General features: G+C 46.3%; 1 long non-coding RNA gene and 1 other non-coding gene across 2 annotated transcripts; both read right to left on the bottom strand.

Annotated features, from left to right (window-relative positions):
* Positions 1–659: 659 nt before the first annotated feature.
* LOC115384908 (uncharacterized) lies at positions 660–3279 on the bottom strand. The gene is made up of 3 exons (XR_003930981.1): positions 3231–3279; positions 1479–1652; positions 660–1176 (listed from the first exon to the last, which is right to left on the bottom strand). It is a non-coding gene; the product is annotated as an uncharacterized LOC115384908 (long non-coding RNA).
* A 12908-nt stretch (positions 3280–16187) lies between these two features.
* On the bottom strand, positions 16188–16259 carry trnap-cgg (transfer RNA proline (anticodon CGG)). Its single transcript has one exon. It is a non-coding gene; the product is annotated as a tRNA-Pro (tRNA).
* Between the last annotated feature and the right edge of the window lie 2266 nt (positions 16260–18525).

Genomic DNA, 18525 nt, shown 5'->3' with positions numbered 1-18525 from the left:
GGAAACAGATCAGGAAGAAAGTAGGAACAGAGCAGCAGACAGACCACTAAGAAAAGATCCAGGAGAGTCCAGGAAGAGCCGCATTTTCATCCTCTGCTTTTCAACAAATAAACCATCAACTAAAGAGAAACTAGCCTGACTGGAAACTCTGTTTCCTGCTCTGTTGGTTCACTGCTGCTCCACCTGTGGAGTCCTGATGACAACTGGAAAACTCTCTTTACTGTTGTGACACCAAATAACTGCTGACTGCGGCTGTTTCCTCCCGTTTCCATGGAGACCAGTGGCAGCAGTTTTCTAAAGGTTGTGTTTTCAGAGGCTGTGAGCAGCGTGGTGGTGGAAAGAGGACGGAACAAGAAACAGTTCAACAGACTTTATTAGAACAAACATTGAACATGTTCCCAAATCAATCCAGTCAGGAGGGAATTCTGTGTTTCCTTCTAAACCAATGAAACAAAGCTCTCAAACAGGAAAAGAGTTCTCTGACTATCAGCTGACATCAAGACTTCAATCAGGAATTTAAGCTTCAGAGAAGATGAGAAGAAAACAGAAGAAACAAGAAACCAGCTTCACTAAATATTGATCAAAATGGAGTTTTTATGAACAAAGAGGACAAATGAATCTGAACTGTTTCAAAGATTGTGTCTAAGATCTGTGTCTCAGTAGTTTGATCATTTTTACTGAGCTGCTAAACAATTAGAAATCACTGAAAGTTGAGGATTGACTTTAAAATGTGATTGAGAGGAATGAAAAACTTCACCAAGTAGAGAATTACATGACTGAACAATTCATCATTTTTCTTCTGCAGTCAGTCCAAAAGTTCTCCTGTTTTCTGTCACACGACTCAGAAATGAAGAGATTTAGTCTGGAATCACTTTGAAAATCAAAGCAGATTGTATCTGAGAGCATGAGGAGAACATCTGGACAGCTGTTTCTACACCAGTCTCACAGAAGCAGCAGATGTTGTTGATCTGAAAACGTTTTCTGAGTGGTTCCTTGGATAAATCTCCTTCAGGATGGTGAAATGAGGGAGAGCAGCAGGGCTGAACGCTGAAGATCTCCTGATGCTCCATGGTTCCATGCTGGACTCTCACAGCTCTTCACACTGCACCACTGACACTCAGCAGCTCTTCTGCTGCTTCCTCTGTCACTCAAAGCCTGATGAAGTTCCTCTCCCACCTGCAGAGAGATGAGAGGTGGAGGTCAGAGTGTGTGAAGCAGTGAGGACTTCAGTCCTGTTCAGAGCAGCAGTCAGCAGCTCAGAGCTCATGAAGGACCACCACTGTCAGACCAACACAACGAGCCTGTGGCTCCTCTGATTGGCTGACTGTGTGTCCTCTGCTGTCCAATCCTGAAGCTGCTCAGCGTTCTCCTCTCACAGCCTCACTGACAGTCAAACACTGGATCTTTGTTCTCACACTGACTGTGTTTAGTCCAAACCTGCTGGAAGCAGCATGGACTCACTCCAACCATCTACTGACCTCAGAGTCTGCAGGCTGCAGTCTGGACTCTGCTGGAGAGCAACCAGCTGCTGCACATCTGGAGCTTGCAGCTGGTTGTAATCCAGGTGGAGCTCCTTCAGGTGGGAGGGGTTGGACTTCAGAGCTGAGGCCAGAGAAGAACAGCTGATCTTTGACAAACTGCAGTCCTCCAACCTGAATAAAGAGAGAAAGCAGCAGAATCAATGAGGAGGAACCAATCAGATGTATTGATGGAGAAATGAGCAGCTCCACATTACTGAGTCCTGATCAATGAGCTGTTCTGTTGTTGTGGATCTTCATCACACACAACATTCACACTCCTCCTCATGTCCACACACAGCAGTCAGCTGCTGCTGAGCTCAGTCCACTCTCTCACTGCAGGATCAGAGTCTCAGATCACAGCTGCTGACAAACATTTCTCCTTCTACAACAGGAACAGACAGTCAACTGACCTCAGAGTCTGCAGACCACAGAGTGGACTCTGCAGAAAACCACACAGCTGAGAAACTCCTGAATCCTGCAGAGGGTTACAGCTCAGGTCCAGATGTTCCAGATGTTTCTGGAGGGAGGGGTTGGACTTCAGAGCTGAGGCCAGAGAAGAACAGCTGATCTCTGACAAACTGCAGCCCCTCAGCCTGAATAAAGAGAGAAAGAAGTGAGATTAGAGGACAGAGTTTACACACACACACACACACACACACACACGCTCAGTCTTGTATTTCTATCCTCGTGGGGACCGTCCATTGACTCCCATTCATGTCTAGCCCATAACCCTAACCCACACCACAACAAAGCCTAACCCTAAAGAAATGTTTTTGCACTTTTACTTTTTTCAGTAACAACAACATGGTCAAGAAAACACTGTTTCTCCTACTTAGGACCGGAAAAAGGTCCCACAAGGCACCTCGTTCCACGTTTTGCTATCCTTGTGGGGACATTTGGCCCCAACAAGGATAGAAATACGAGAACGCACACACACACACACACACACACACACACACACACACACACACACACACACACACACACACACACACACACACACACACACACACACACACACCATTTTCTTTCATTGTAAATGCTTGAACCTGCTGTTCCAGTGTGAGTGTTTATCTGCAGCCTCTTCTCTCCAGAACTCAAATCCTTCAACATTTGTTTGTGAATCTTTTCTAACTCTGGTTGTAAATGTGAGCTGAAATGAGGAGTTAATCCTCTTTAGATGAGACTGATCAGACTGATCCTTGGTGTCCATTTCTTCTTCTTCAGAAGGTTGGAGCTCCCAGGAAGTGAAAGAAGAACTGGGCTTCCTCTCCTCCCTGATTTGACCTTTGACCTTTAGGAGAGCTGAACTGATGTGAAGACCAAACAGAAGCAGAGCCCAGTGGAGGACATGTCAACAGCCAGGCTTACTGGACAGAAAGCCAACAAGCTGCTGAGAGTCTGGAGCTCCAGCTGGGAGATCAGTGACAGCTGGATCCAGGAGAGATCAGCCTGCTTTGAAAGCTGAAGGTCAACATGGAGCGTGTCAGAGGTTCACAGTCAATGATCCACTGCAGCTCCTTTCTTCTTCTAGAAGCTTTGAAATGTGGAGCTGCACACGGCTCTGCCACAGTCACAGGACTAAAGAGCAGAGAAGAAGCTCCGTTTCTCCTGGAGATCCTCAGTGTGGATCACTCTCAGATCAGCCTGATGTCTGACCTTTAGTGTCAACACTACTTTACTGAAACACACTCAAACATGGAGTCTGACCTCAGAGTCTGCAGACCACAGAGTGGACTCTGCAGAAAACCACACAGCTGAGAAACTCCTGAATCCTGCGGGTCGTTCCAGCTCAGGTCCAGATGTTCCAGATGTTTCTGGAGGGAGGGGTTGGACTTCAGAGCTGAGGCCAGAGAAGAACAGCTGATCTCTGACAACCTGCAGCTCTCCAACCTGAATAAAGAGAGAAAGCAGCAGAATCAATGAGGAGGAACCAATCAGATGTATTGATGGAGAAATGAGCAGCTCCACATTACTGAGTCCTGATCAATGAGCTGTTCTGTTGTTGTGGATCTTCATCACACACAACATTCACACTCCTTGATGTGGAATAATGCTTTGTTTTCAAAGTTCTCAGGAACACAGTGTGAAGGCCGCTCTGTTTTGTCTGAAGTCACTTGGAAACAGCGTCTGCTCGTCTGGTGAGATCTAGCTATATGACCTGGCATGGCCGGAAGTCCTGCCAGAGTCGGGTTGGATTCTCCCCGGAGCAACAGCCTTGCTCTCAATCAGCTGATGTGTGTGTGCTTCCTCTGCAATCCTCAATAAATCCTCCTTGTGCAGCGTCAACACCTGGACTCGTCATCTTTGGCTCTGATTCACCAAAAATTCCACAACAGTTTGGGGCTCGTCCGGGATCTAAATACAACATAAACGAGGTGAGTGCAAATGTTTCCTCTGTTAAATATTTAACTCAGGAAGTAATGCCTTACCTGTGGGGATGTTTGACTAAATAAAAGAACTATTTCATAGTTGATTGGAATTGTAAAAGCAAATTTCTAAACATAAAGAGCCAAAGATGTCCCTAAATTTTTGATTGATTCTTCTCAATCAATTGCTAATGATTAGTAACAATTGGGTTGTAATAATAATTTAATTCTAACTTGGAACTGTGGCTGAGAGAGCTTTGGAAGAGTTTCTAGACTTGGAGTCTGGACGGCCCTGGGGGCCACTGGCGTGGAAGGGCTGAGTCCCTGAAGCGACTTTGTTTTCACTCGGATTGGATCCGATCCGAGATTGACGCACCGCAGAGCTTGGGGGGTATTATGGGATGGCCTCTTCACCAGGGCGGGCCTGGTGCATGTAACAGAAGGGTTGATGATTTCCCTAACGGGCTGACCTGCACTGTTGAACTGTGGGTGGTGTCGCGTGTGGAAGTTTCTACTGGTGAAACTTTTTGAAAACCTGGTGAGTGTGATTCTGCAGGTCACCTCACGACTCTGACTCTCTCTTTCACGATAAAAAAGGGGGTAAATAAAGAAGAAGGTCATGATGCTGGGAGGTTGTTTAGGTTTGTAGAGGACATGTGTTGCTGTTTGTGTTGCTGTTTGTGTGCAGTTATTGTTTGTGCTAACCGTTTGGTAAACACCAAAGTGTTAAACATAGGAAAAGAAGAGACAGGAAGTAGAACAGCACGGCGTGGTCTGATCCCATTGAAAGTTTTCAGCAACTATTCGATAAGTTCACACCGGTCGGGGTGGTCGGCAGGACCAAGATATTGGAATGTTTAGAAGAGTCACAATCTACGGCCCGAGCGATGATTTTGGCTGGTTACGCAGACAACCGAGTGATCTGAGAACACCGAGAGAGTTAAAGTTTACTTTGATGCATGGTGGTTTTGATTTGCTGGTTCTGTGTAAAACACGGATTGTGACTCCTCACTCGTGCCACAAAACCGAAGAGAAGCGTAAGGATAGAAATGCTGAAGGGAGAGAGGCAGGCAAAGAGAGAGAGAAAGAAATAGAGAGAGACAGAGAGAGAGACAGAGGTAGAGAGCGATAGAGAGAGAGACAGGACAGAGAGAGAGACAGAACAGAGAGAGAGAGAGACAAAACAGAGAGAGAGAGAGAGAGAGAGAGAGACAGAAGAGAGAGAGACAGGGTGAGAGAGAGAGAGAGAAAGACAGAGCGGCAGAGTGAAGTGGAGAGATGAAGGGTTTGATGAACAGGGAGGAAGAACAGGAAGTTAAGAAAAATAAGCAGGGTTTTAACCAAAGGGAAGGTTTTCAACCTGTTTGTTTTGTTTCCTGTTTTTTACATGTTTAAAATAAGGAATCCATCAATGAGTCAACAAAGTTGCTTGTTGAACATGTAATCTACTCCACTATTTTTAACCTCAAGTCTACTGTGGACACCCAAGATTTGAATTTATATTCAAATCTTTCAATCTAATAGCCTGTCTGATCACGACGGGGTTGATTAATCTATGATGTGATTGATGATTGGTTCTCTGAGAGAGATTCACTCTGCAATCTTAAAAATTTGATTAATCTAAAAACTGAATTCATCTGCAGCTTAAACCAAAATAAAGAAAAACAGTAACTGTTTTCTAAGGAGAGGGAATTCATTTAATAGAAATAGATTCCTGCTTATATCTACATTTGGTCACAAGACAAGCTGTCTTGGCAGTTTTTCATTATTCTTCTGAGGAACAAACTTTGAATGCAGTATTTTATCAGAAGAATCAAATAGAATGTCTGCTACTGACAACACAAATCATCCATTGGTTAAAAGTAACAATACTTTGAGCAGTTTGTCTAGAGACATGCTTTGCACTCATAAGTATTTTCTGACACTGGTACTTTTACGGGTCATTGAGCATTAATCAATGTAGCAGTATTTGTACTTCAGTGCTACATTTTCAGAAACCTCCACCTCTGGAAATTTGTCAAAGTAAGTTTCTTTTCTTTTCCATCTTCAGTAGGTGGGCAGAGGCCAGGAGAGCCACCTGTGAACCGTTTCCTGGATAGTGCTGTAGAGCATGTGATTCAGGCCTGTTTGAGAGAAAACTGATTTCTCCAAGACTGCCAGCTGCGTGCAGGGTCAGAGGTCACTGCTTGAACCATTGACAGGTTTGAGGATGGTTCCCTGAGGACAAACTCTCAGGATGATTATTCATGATTGTGTTAAAGAGAAAAGACAACCTGAATTTGAGGCTATCAATTTTTTTGACAAAACTGTTAACCCGCATAGCATCTGTTTTTTTTTAAAAAAAACAAGCTGAACATGGAGTTCAACTTGTTGGGATTGCAACATAAAAAACTCATAAATTTCCAGTTTATTTTAAACCCTCCAAAGTGAGCTGAAGAAAGCAGTTCTTTCAGTGATTCTTATCAGACTGCTGAGGAGCCGAGGACCCTGAACAGAAAACAATCCAGAGAAAATATCAGCACTAGTGAGAGAATGGAGACGAAGGTCCACCAGTCACACTGTTTGATAGACAAATATGATAATATACGAATATGTTTTTCTCTCTTGAGTGTTTGTTTTGTTATAAAGTCCTGTACAGGCACTCGCCGCTCCGATCCACAGCCCCGATCCTCACGGCCAGCTGCACTGCACCGACCAGCCAGGAGGGGGAGCTCTGTCAGCGGCGGGAAGTGCAGACACACACGCACACGCACACGCACACGCACACGCACACGCACACGCACACACACACACACACACACACACACACACACACACACAGGAGTGACGAAACTCAGATTTTAGCGAGAAAATCGTTTTTTCTATGATGATGACATGTGTGGTGATTCTCTGTTCTTCTGTTCTGCTGAGACTTTCCATACAGGAGGGGAGACGACGTGACTGCGAAAGCAGTGGACGCATTGTTGGAGACGGCTGCTCCTGGTGGCTGCTGGGAGGAGGCTGTGGAGGCGCTGGGTTTGATTACGACGTGAAAACATCAGACGTGAAAACATCAGACGTGATAACGGCGTCCCGCAACGTGATGAAAACTATGAGGCAGCATGACCGCGACAAGGTCAGGCCATGAACACACACACTGGGGGGAAGAGAGATTAGACTTTAAAAAGTTTTAAATTCCTTACTTTTTTAGCCTTTGAATGAATTATGTGTTTTGTTTGTTTTGTAAGTCACTAGGAAGATATCAGTGGGTCGTCAGGCTGAACAGTCCTGATCAGACTGAACCAGAGGCCGCAGGATCCTCCATGATGGTCACTTCTCCCCCACATCACTGTAGCCTGAACACAGGGGGCGGGGCTTCTAGTTTTAGTGAAATGGGTTTAATTATCAACCGATTGCTCAGTTGGGTGAAGAATTAAAGTGAATTAATTAAATGAATTTGTTTCAATACAGTTTCAATGAAATAACTTGGAGGTCACATTCCGGGTTTTAAACTGAGGGAAGGGGGAGACAGAAGCAACAGGTTTATCTCGACCTTCCCCTTCGACATAACAAAACTAGCATGACAATGTTTTTACATGACTGTGCTACAAGAATTTGTTACTGTCTATGAATCTACATTCCTAACTTTGAAATCTACTGAAATGAATTACATTTGCACCTTTATTTGATTTAGTTGGAGAATTTGTGGACTAACTATAAAGAGATTACTCAGATTTAGCATCGACTAAACCTCACAGAATCACACGGGAGCTAAATGTCAAACTGATACAGATAGACAATAGAATGTTTGTCCAGAAGTCATGGGAGGTATTGAATGTTTTATGAAGTCATTGAATGATTCAGTGATGTTTAGTACCGAGTCTTTTTACACCAAGATGAAGAGGACCTGATGGGTGGACATTTTTCCAAGATTTTATAGAAATCAACTGAACTGTACTATCTTCTACTTCAAAATCTGCTGATGTTAAAATCATTTTGTCTTTTGGACCTCTGACTCATGCTACTGTCCAGTCGTTGACCTGTCTGACCTGTCTGCTGCATTATTTTCACTCAGATTGGATCCTGAAAGGCAATATTTGCCTGCATTCACCTAAAAAGGTAAATAATGCTTCACATTTGGCCCAGGACTTTGTCTCTGGTCTGGGAGTTTGTGCATCGGCAGTGAGGGGATCTGGATCTGGACCTGTCAGGTGGAACTCTGATACAGTATGAGGTTGATGTTTTCGCACCAAAAGGTTGAAGGAAGCTTGAAGAGCCTGACACTGTTCTACTCCTGAACCGTCTTCCTGAGGGAGGCCGCCGAGCATCCTGAGCCCAGCTGCAGCTGAAAGTGACGTTCCTTGGACACGTTCTGGAGGAGAGGATCTGGAGGAGAAGAACCGGTCCTGGTCTTCGGGAAGACCTGAACTGTGGTCTAATCTGCCGCTACAGACTAAGAGAAGAGACATCGTCTTTTCTAGGTCTGGCAGAAGGCTGTCGTCACTGGATTTTTGGTTTGCAGCTGTAGACTCTGTGTTCAAAACAACCACACAAGGATGTTTCTGCAGGACTGGAACAGAGACCAGGTCACAGGAGGGTCAACATCTGGAAGAAGACTAAACATCAGCCTCTGGTCTGAGATTACCTGGCTACGGACCGCCCTGTCATCTCTATTCCAAGAGAAGGGACGGTTCTCTACAGATATTCTGGTTCAGATCATGGATCACGGTTTCACCCTGATGCTTGTTTCTCTTGCAGACTCCAGACTGGGTTCCTGGGCTCCTAAATAGTCTGTGAGCAGCTGATGTTCCAGCAGAGATTATCACTGCAGCAGGTTTTGGTTCGGGGCGACGGATGCGTAGTACATGCGTCACATTCTGCTGCTGGTGAATAAAGCACAGAGTGCCTGTCAGCAGGGGGGTCGGGGTGTGAAGCCATGTTCTGTGGTTTTACTTTTACCTTTGAAATATCTGCTCAATTGAATATGGGTGAATGTGATTGTGACTGTGTTACGGCTGACAAACTAACTTACTAACAAACTAACATTGACATTGATGACTGACTTTGAGAATGACCAGATGTTAAGTGTTTTATTGTTGTTCAATGTTTTGGCTGATTTTAAGGGTTTTTCTTTCTTTTCTTAGTTTATCTTGATTGAACACATCGCGGCCACTGATTGTCTTCTGCCTTCCTGGTTGATCGGCCTGGACCAGGATTGATTGTTTGGCATGAAGGTATTTGCAGCTGTCACTGTCCCATGGTGCTGGTTTGTTTAAATTGTGCATCATGACTGAGAGCTGCTTGGTGTTTTTGTGACAGTGGGTCAGTTGGAAATGGTCGTTGAAACATAGGTAACTTAGGACATATGAAATAAAAATGACGATGCACTTGGAGGAACTGATCTTATTGATGTTTATGGAGAACATTAATATTGATGTGTGATGCAAATGAAAAGTGGTTTTACTTTGTCTGGCTTTACTGTCTCCGATAGTGAGTTAGATTATTGTTAAAATTCGAATTTATTTTGTGTCTGGTTTTGTTTAAATTGAAATTTAACAACAGGAGGGATTGATGTGGAATAATGCTTTGTTTTCAAAGTTCTCGGGAACACAGTGTGAAGGCTGCTCTGTTTTGTCTGAAGTCACTTGGAAACAGCGTCTGCTAGTCTCGTGAGATCTAGCTATATGAGATGGCGTGGCCGGAAGTCATGCCAGAGTCGGGTTGGATTCTCCCCGGAGCAACAGCCTTGCTCTCAATCAGCTGATTTGTGTGTGCTTCCTCTGCAATCCTCAATAAATCCTCCTTGTGCAGCGTCAACACCTTGACTCGTCATCTTTGGCTCTGATTCACCAAAAATTCCACAACAGTGTGTGTGTGTGTGTGTGTGTGTTCCATGACAGGCAGATGAAGGACTGTAGAATGTGTTCAGCCAGGTCACATCCTCCCTGAAGGTCCTGACTTTAAATGTTATTCATGAGGACAGCAGGGACATTACGCTGAGGAGACAGAGTTGAGAAGCAGGAGAGAAGGTGTGAGCTCTGTCACAACCAGCTGGAGAGCTGCAGGAGCACAGGAAGTGACAACGAGGCTTCAGACGTGACAGGAAGCTGAAGTGACGGAGGACGTCACAGTAATGTGGACAACACGTCTTTCCCAAACAGTTAGTGTTTGTCTCAGAACATAACTGTTCTGCAGTCCTGAGGAAGAACGAGGACAATGAAGACGGTCTGGTCAGTGGAGCATGGAGCAGTCATGTCAGTTTAACAGACTGAAACATTTCCTCAGGTTGTGAAATTTGATGAGGAAATGTGTACGCACATCGCAGACTGCAGGAATTCTTCTCACTGGGAGATTTAACAACATCGTCAATGGAAGCAATTTTCACTTCTGACTTCAGGCACTTCAATGAAAAAGGGATTTACAGACATGAACCTGCTCTCTAGCTGGAGACCAACAACCAGAGACAAAGACCAAGAGGTTTTCCACTCTGCCCACCAGATGAGAGCTGCTTTAATATGGCCCATAATCCTCTGCTGCCTGCTGAACCAACACTCTCTGACTCTCTCAGTGTTACGACCCGAGGAGTCAAACATATTCTTCAGGGACACAGGACAAAACAATGATCAGGGTTCAATTATTTATTGAATATTCTCCACAGAGTCGGCGTCTTCGTGTGGTGAGTTGACGGAGCTCTGGGGGAAAAGGAACCCTCATCACCCGGGGCCCGAAAGTTACATCAAAATGAAACAACGTATCAAACAAAGGAGGCCCAGATGCGCCAGCCAAACTGAAGAAAAAGACGAGTTCACAGCCCAGCTGCTATGCAGCCGTCGAAGCTGATCCCTCGTCCAAACTAAAGACAAAACCCCAACTAAACCCGATCAAAGAAAGGCGAAAACGGGACGGCTGGTCACACCTGGACGGAAAAGACAGCGATCCAAAAGAAGGAAAAAACCGGAAAAAAGGGAACACAAAGCCGGCTGGTGGGCTAGCATGCCCTGCAGCAACATGCCTGCCTGTCGGAGCCGGAGTCCAAGGCGCGCCGGCGAGCGCACCTGGCGACAGGTGTAACGAGGTGGGTGAGCGAGCGAGCGAGAGAGAGAGAGAGAGAGACCGAACGACCCGACCAGGAGCGCCGCCTCCACGCTGCTATTTATAGCGCGGCGGCGCGACTCGCTCCAATCAAAACCGAACAAAAAAGAAAAAGATAATTACTTCATAAAAGTAAGAAAACACAAAACAGGATAAATATTCCCTAAATATCTGAAAGGAAAGGAAACGAGAAACTGTCCGTACAAAAAAAACCACCATGTGCTCGCAGCACATCACACTCAGCCTGGTCTTCATGCAGGCTGGTGGCGGGATGGATGAAGCACCGAGCCCAGGAACCCGGTTGACTCTTAGCCAGCTAACAGCCACCTGGACAGTTCTGGAGTGCCCCCGAGCAACAGCTCTAACCACCTGCTGCACAAAAACAACTGACTGAAACAACAAAAGGCTCCATGTGGACATTAGTGGCCCTCATTGCTGGAACCTGCAGGAAGATGGTTCCCAATGGACTAACAGCCCTCAGCCAGTCAGCAGAGCAGGAAACAACCTCCTCAGCAGGACACACACCTACACAAGTCCTCCAGTCTGAGACAGGAACTGTGGGAAACACCGGCCTTTCACTCTGAACCTGCTCACACACAACACGGGGTCAGAGGGGCGGAGCCTATCCTCCACTGCTTCCAACCAGCCACACACACACACTGCTGAGCTGGTAGTGTGTTTGTTCATACACACATATCTATATTATCCAGAGCAGCTCAACACACACCTGCTGCTTCACACACACGGTCCACCTGGCCTCAGCAGCCGGTCTGAAGCTCCTGATGGTCACACGCCTCCTGGGAGAGTGAAGCACATGGCATCAGGACCACAGCCAGCAGTGTCCTCAAAGAGAAGCTGAAGAACCAGCAGCTCTCTACCATGTGGCGACCCGGTGGAGCAGTGTGCTGCTCTGCTACAAGGCTCTGAGCAGCAGCTGCAGTCTGGGGGCCCTGCTCCAACCCCAAGTCCACAAGTTCAAGCCACAGCTTGAGAACCAGCTCTTCACTCTGCTGCTGATCAGCCTGACCTGGTGACGGCGTCTCAGGTTCAAACCCTGGACCAGGTGTGTGTTTCCCTTCTGTGGGAAGTGTGTGATTCAGTGTTAGAGAGCAGTGAATGAGTTCATGAACAATCAGCTGATCAGTGTGAGGAGTGAACAAACCAGAGATTTCCCTCTGAAACATTAAAACATTGTCTTCTCTGTCATGTCAGATGATGTCCTGCTTTCTAAAAGTCTCCGGCCCTTGAGGATCTCTGGTCCTCCTTCACTGTGGACCCAGCCGGACTGTCCAGACCTCCAGAGAGCTGGCCCACACTGAGGCTGCCAAGTCTATCAGCTCAGCATCTCTGGTCCTGGAGGGAGGCTGCTGGAGGCTCCCTCCTGGCTAAACCTGGTCCCAGTGGACCCTCTGAGCCTGGATTCAGCACCAGGAGACACTGTGCCTTCAGAGCAGAGTTTTGTCTCCTCAACATGTTGATCAGCTGCTTTTTGGAAGAAAAACCTTCCAGAGAAGAAAACTACAAGACAGCTGTAGAGTAAAAGCCAAAGAGCTGCTGATCATCACCTGCAAAGGATCTGCTGAAGGATTTACCTTTGTTCAACTGCTTCTCAGCTGAAATGTCTCACTTTGTTTGGACTGAGAACTAAATCAAAAGTTCCTCCAGAAGAAGAGGCTCCTGGATCTAGTAGCTCTGATGCAGGATGAGTGAACTGCATCTGGAAGAACAGGGTGAGGAGGGATCTCCGCTCACTTCTCTCAACACTCTTCTGTTTGACACACTAAAACATGAGTGAAGCTTTCCACTAAAATCCTGCTTTCATTGATGGAAAGAGGACTTGAAGCTCTTTGAGTCTGGTTTTCCAGGATGGGAATTGTTCTGTATGACTGAAAGCTCATCAAGGCTCTTTAAGCTCACTGAGAAAAAATGCTCTGAAACATCAGAAATGTGAGACCATAGTGCTCTATTTTCATTTGATTCATTTCTTTTTAACTCCAGAAGAATCCTGTTTGCTCTGTTTAACTCCTGACACCATAAAGACCTTAGAAATAAAATGGTTCAATGGTATTTCAGTGTTTTCAGTGAGTTCATATCAATGTAAATGATGGTGAGATGAGCATCGTATCGACTGCAGGCTGGAGAATCCAGTGGAATTCGTCTGGTGACAGACTTTGTGATCTGGGCAAACATGGTGTGGTGATCCAGAAATATGGACATCATGTCATCTGCTGATGAAGCTGGGATTTACTCCCCTAATGTCAATATAAAGAGCTCTGATATGGACAGAGGACCCAGACCTGATCCTCCAGACACAATGAGAGCTGCTGATCAGAAGAAGACAGGAACCAGGTAGAGACTCCCTGCTTCCTCCTGGACGCTCTTTCTATTGAGGAGGCTGATCTGAACAGTTGCTGAGAGCATCAAGTTCCTACCAGCACCCTGGATCCCAGCAGGACGGAGGAGACCAAGGGGCTGGAGGACATGAAGACCAGGATGGGGGCAGTGGAGATCCAGGGCCTGAGGAGAGGAGGATGATGATGAAGAGCAGGACTGACTGGAGGAACAGTCTCAACAAGATTCACTCCCTGCTCCACATCTACTGATTCACTCTCACATTTCTCTCAGCACCAACATATGAAGCTCATATCAAACCATTTCACATTTTCACAGCATTTCTTCACATTTCTCTTCATCCTGACTGAATCTAGTCTGTAGATCCTGATAAAGCAGTTTACTGAGGCCAGCAGCAGCATCAACACACTAAATATACAACACTGCTTCACTTTAACCTCCCTGCAGCCTGATTTAAGGCTGGAAACAGCTTCACCAGCTCACTGCTTTCATTCTCAAGGTCAACACGTGCTAATTAGCTGTTAGCATGCAGCTAGCTCACCGGAAGTCCTCCAGAAACGTGGCTTTGAAGGAGCTGCAGCTCCGTGGCTGTGGTTCAGCTTCTCCAGCAGCTTCCAGCAATATTTCCACCTTATCAGGACTTATTTTCTCCTCCAATCCAAGAGCTTCACTTTCTTCCTCTGGCAGCAGGACGCTGCTCGCGGGGGTTTCGGATTAACTGGTCTCCGTGTTAACTGGTGCCCCACTTCCTGTAGCGTCTCTGCTGCTGCTAAAAGCAGATGTTAAAAACCGACAGGAATCAATCCGGAGCTTCCTGGAAAACTCACTTTAACCGCTCTGAACACAAAGTTTAAAGAGTTGGACCTTTACTGAGTCTGGATCCTTGTTGGACCAGCACGTGTCAGACCAGGACTGGCATCAACTGCAGCTGCAGCTTCTTCTTCTACTGACTTCCGGCAGGCTGGACGCTGGATCAGCGGAATGCTGCCCCCACCTGGTCACTGTTCATACTGAGAGGTTGGGGGAAGAAGAAACTTTACAACTGCCTGATCTAATGGCGAGTTCAGCCCAGACAGAAATATCCTCTTTAAAGAAAACGAATGAAGCCGAGGCCTGAAAGCTCTTTAAAGTCCCGCTCCAGTCCTCTTTTGGAGCTGTTTTAAAGTGTCCTCAGGAGTCTTTACATTGTGACCAGGAAGTTTTTAGCCAACATCACTAAACCTGAGTCATTTTCCAGCCTCTGTATCTGCAGAGCTCTAGAGATCATTAACTATTTGCTGCTGGGTGAAGACCGGCTGTGGGGGGACTGTCCCCCAGTGTCCAGACTGAAGGCTGTGAGGGGACTGTCCCCCAGTGTCCAGACTGAAGGCTGTGGGGGGGACTGTCCCCCAGTGTCCAGACTGAAGGCTGTGGGGGGACTGTCCCCCAGTGTCCAGACTGAAGGCTGTGGGGGGACTGTCCCCCAGTGTCCAGCCTGAAGGCTGTAGGTGGACTGTCCCCCAGTGTGTGGACAGTGTTGTCCCCATGTCCGTCCACAGAGCTGTGGTCTCCCGTTGTCCTGGACTCCTCCAGCGTCTCCACTGCTTCTCCTCTGTTGATCAGCAGCTGGTGAGCATCACTCCAGTCAGCAAAGCCGTCCTCTGCAGAGCAATAAAGACTAACGTGGCGTCTGCAGAGGGACGTTCCAGCTGTTTTAAAACAGCTGCATTAGAGTCAAAACAGCTTCACTCGTCCTCCGGTTCCTTTTGTATGTGAATGGGGAGGGAGGGGGGGGGGGCACCGGGGGACACCTGGGACACCTGGGCATACGTCATGTGGAAGCGCTGGCTTTATTGTTGTATTCCGAATTTCAGAATTCCGCTCGAGGGCGACCGAAGTTACGCACTATAGTTTTGACAACTCAGAGCACACAGGTTTTTTGTGTTTAAATGAGGCAGTTTTCTTTGTAAAGAGCTGTTAGAGTTTCCTCATTACAGTTCACAGTAGCAACAGTCCAGCTTGGTGGTCTGTCCAGACGAATGTCCAATCCTCCCATTGTTAACAGTGAACCCAGAGCCTTCCACCAACACACACCTACAGCAACCAGACACACAACACAATCCAAAGCTCTGACAGTGAAGGTGAAGATCTGCTTCTCAGGAGTTTTCCTCACTGACTGTATGACTAATCCTACAATAATGAAACAGGGGATGCAGCTCAGTGGTTTAGCATGTATGAGGTCCTGGGATCAATCCCCAGCATCTCCAGCTTTATGTCAGTGTCTGACTGTAAAACCTCAGCAGAGGAACTCACTCCAGCTCAGCATCAACTCTTCCAGCTCTCCACTGACAGTCATTCAGCAGCAGAGCTCTGGAGAAGATCAGTCTTCATTCTGGTTCTCAGGAAGCAGGAACCCAGGTCAACAATGACTTCAGACCAGTGGCTCTCACCTCTCATCTTCTCAAACCACTGGAGACACATTTTACTGTTCCAGCTGGGTCAGAGGGAAAGAGGTTGGTGTGTCTAACACTGGAGCCAGTTCAGCAGAGAGATCCCAGAGCTGCTCTATAGAATCTAGAAGGGATCATTATCCAGTCATCATCATGGGCCAGGAAGTCTTGGAGCTCCCTAAAAACTCTCTCCATCCATCCTGTTTCCTCCAGAACTCACTGCCATGGAGGAGAACTTTCCTGATGACAGCTCCGATCATGTGAAGGTTCTGTCTTGCTGGAAGGATCCTCTGGGATGTTCAGAGCTCTTTGTTTTGAGATTGATTTTATCTCACAACCACCAAGAGACACTCAGCCTCCATCAATGTGCTTGATGATATTGATGTTCGACCTGAAGCTTGGAGATGCTGGGGGTTGATCCCAGGAGGACGGGGATGGTAATAGAAGGGCTCGTCCGGGAATTGAACCCAGGACCTCTCACACCCGAAGTGAGAATCATACTCCTAGACCAACGAGCCGACAAGTTCAAGAAGCAAAAGGACTGAACTGATTGTCATAAATCAGGCAGGTGATCCAGACTCCTGACAGCCTGGACAGAGCTCAATGAATGACGACCTCCTGACTAAAGGACATGAAAACAGTCATGATGACCCTGAGTTCATGTTGGCACCAAACTACTTTTGGTTTCTAATGAATGAAAGAAGCTCATCCACCAGTTGATAGTATCTCAGTTTGTCAGGAGCCTCTATGTTCAGTAGAAATGTTCTCTCAGTTGATGGAATCAGGCAGAGGTTTCCTGACCAGCTGGCTCTGGGTGGAGCCCGGAGAAGCTGCCTGCAGAACTTCAGCCAGATGCTGCAGAAGCTGCAGACTGCTCTCAACAGGAAGTGGAGTCCTCTTTAACACCAGGCTCACTGTTTGGCACAAAGCCGTTTCCCACACAGGAGTGAAGTTTCTGAGACTCACTCATTTCTGCCAGAGAGTATTTTAAGTCTTTGGTCACATGGAGTCTCAGATTTTTTTAATTTTTGAACCAAAATACTGGTAATCCTGGTTCCCATGACTGGATGTTCTATAAACTTCATGGTGTTCATAACCAGATGGACTCCAGGAAGAATTATCAGTCAGATTGATTTTCTGATTCATGATGAGAAAAGAAGTTCTCTGTTGAGGAGTTCCAGCTTCTTTTATCCACTTGACAGCAAAGTGAGAGCAGGGCTTCACTCTGCTGACATGAGAGCAGCATCAGAAAGGATCCTGACCGTTATCAAGAACACAGAAAGAGGACTGACGTCCAGCACCTCACATTAGATCTGAGTAGAACCAGAACCAGGGCAGTGTGGTCAGAATGGAGCAGAAACACAGACTGAGCCTGGATCTGGATCCATTCAGAGGACTGCTGGCTCCAGGGTCAGGGGTCAGGGGTCAGGGGTCATGTCATCTGTGGAAATGAAGTGTGATGATTCTCTATTAGAAGTTCAGCTTCAGATGTGTATTGAAGCCAGCTTTAGTCCTGCTTTAATGATGTTTCCATGGTAACAGATGAATATAACCTGCAGAGCTCCACTGAGTTCCTGATCACAGATGATGGAGGCTGCAGTCCAGTGAGAGCTGGATTCAGAACAAACAGCTGAATGACAGGTCTGATTTCTCTGGATCACATTTCTATTGATTATTTCAGACCCTGATTGATGAGCAGATCCACTCAGGGAGACTCCTGCTGCTCATCTGGTCTTCCTGCTGTAATCAAGTCAGGAGCCGCAAACTGCAGAAACTGACAGACTGACCCTCATCTTCAGCTGGACCAGAGTTCACCTGGTGGTCCAGAACAGAGTCTGGGGGAGTTTTCTCACCTGACTGAAACTAATTCTGGTCCAGACTGGACCAAACAGGGCTGGAGTGTCCTGGTCCCTCAGTCTCCCATATGGTCTAGTGGTTAGGATCCCTGGTTTTCACCAGGGTTCAACTTCTGGTATGGGAAAGCTGCTTTCTTGGGATTATTGAAGTTCAGATCTCATCTCTGTGGTGGTCATCAAACCTGAAAGTCCTGCTGATCTGTCACACACTCTTAATTTACTCCATGCTGCATGCTGCAGGTTGACTGTAGCCTTCATGTCATTTAGAGTTCTTTGTCTCATAAAAACTCAAGTTTCATGTTGCGTTATGTCGACTCCACCCACACCAAGTTGGTACTGAGCTGAGGCTGAGAAGGAACCGGTGGAACAGGGCTGATAGAGCTGTCCATGGTGCTGAAGTATCAACTTCATCCGCTGAAATGATGTGAAGACATCAGATCTGAACAGCATTTGGCAGCAAGTGGCTGCAGGACAATATTTACATCCAAACAGGTTACTTCTCCCTGGAGTCCATTTAGGAAGAACAACAAGGACACGGCTGGCAGACACATGTGATATGGACCCACTAAATATATATCAACATATCAGTATTGGCTATTTGATCAGTATCTCAATAAAATGAGAAAAACTAATTGCAACCAGCAGAACAACAGCTTTGTTGAGAAAGCTGAAAGAATATACGAAGAAAGGGAAAACTCCAGATCACATCCATAAAGAGTGGATTCTATGAAGGTAAAGTGAATATTTGTCTCTGGAGAAGCATTGTGTAAACTACAATACAGAGATTTCTCCATTCTAAAGTTGTTATTGAGGTTCATCCTTTGATCTGTTTCAGAAACTATTTTAAAGATTTGGTGATGTTTTGAAAATTAAACTGAAGTCATTATTCAATGCAGAGCATCGTGTTTATGGTCAGATGTAACGACTT

The sequence above is a fragment of the Salarias fasciatus genome, unplaced genomic scaffold (genome assembly GCF_902148845.1).
Source record: "Salarias fasciatus unplaced genomic scaffold, fSalaFa1.1, whole genome shotgun sequence".
Lineage (NCBI taxonomy): Eukaryota > Metazoa > Chordata > Actinopteri > Blenniiformes > Blenniidae > Salarias > Salarias fasciatus.
Note: the sequence above shows the minus strand (reverse complement) of the source record. Positions and strands in the feature narration are given on the sequence as shown.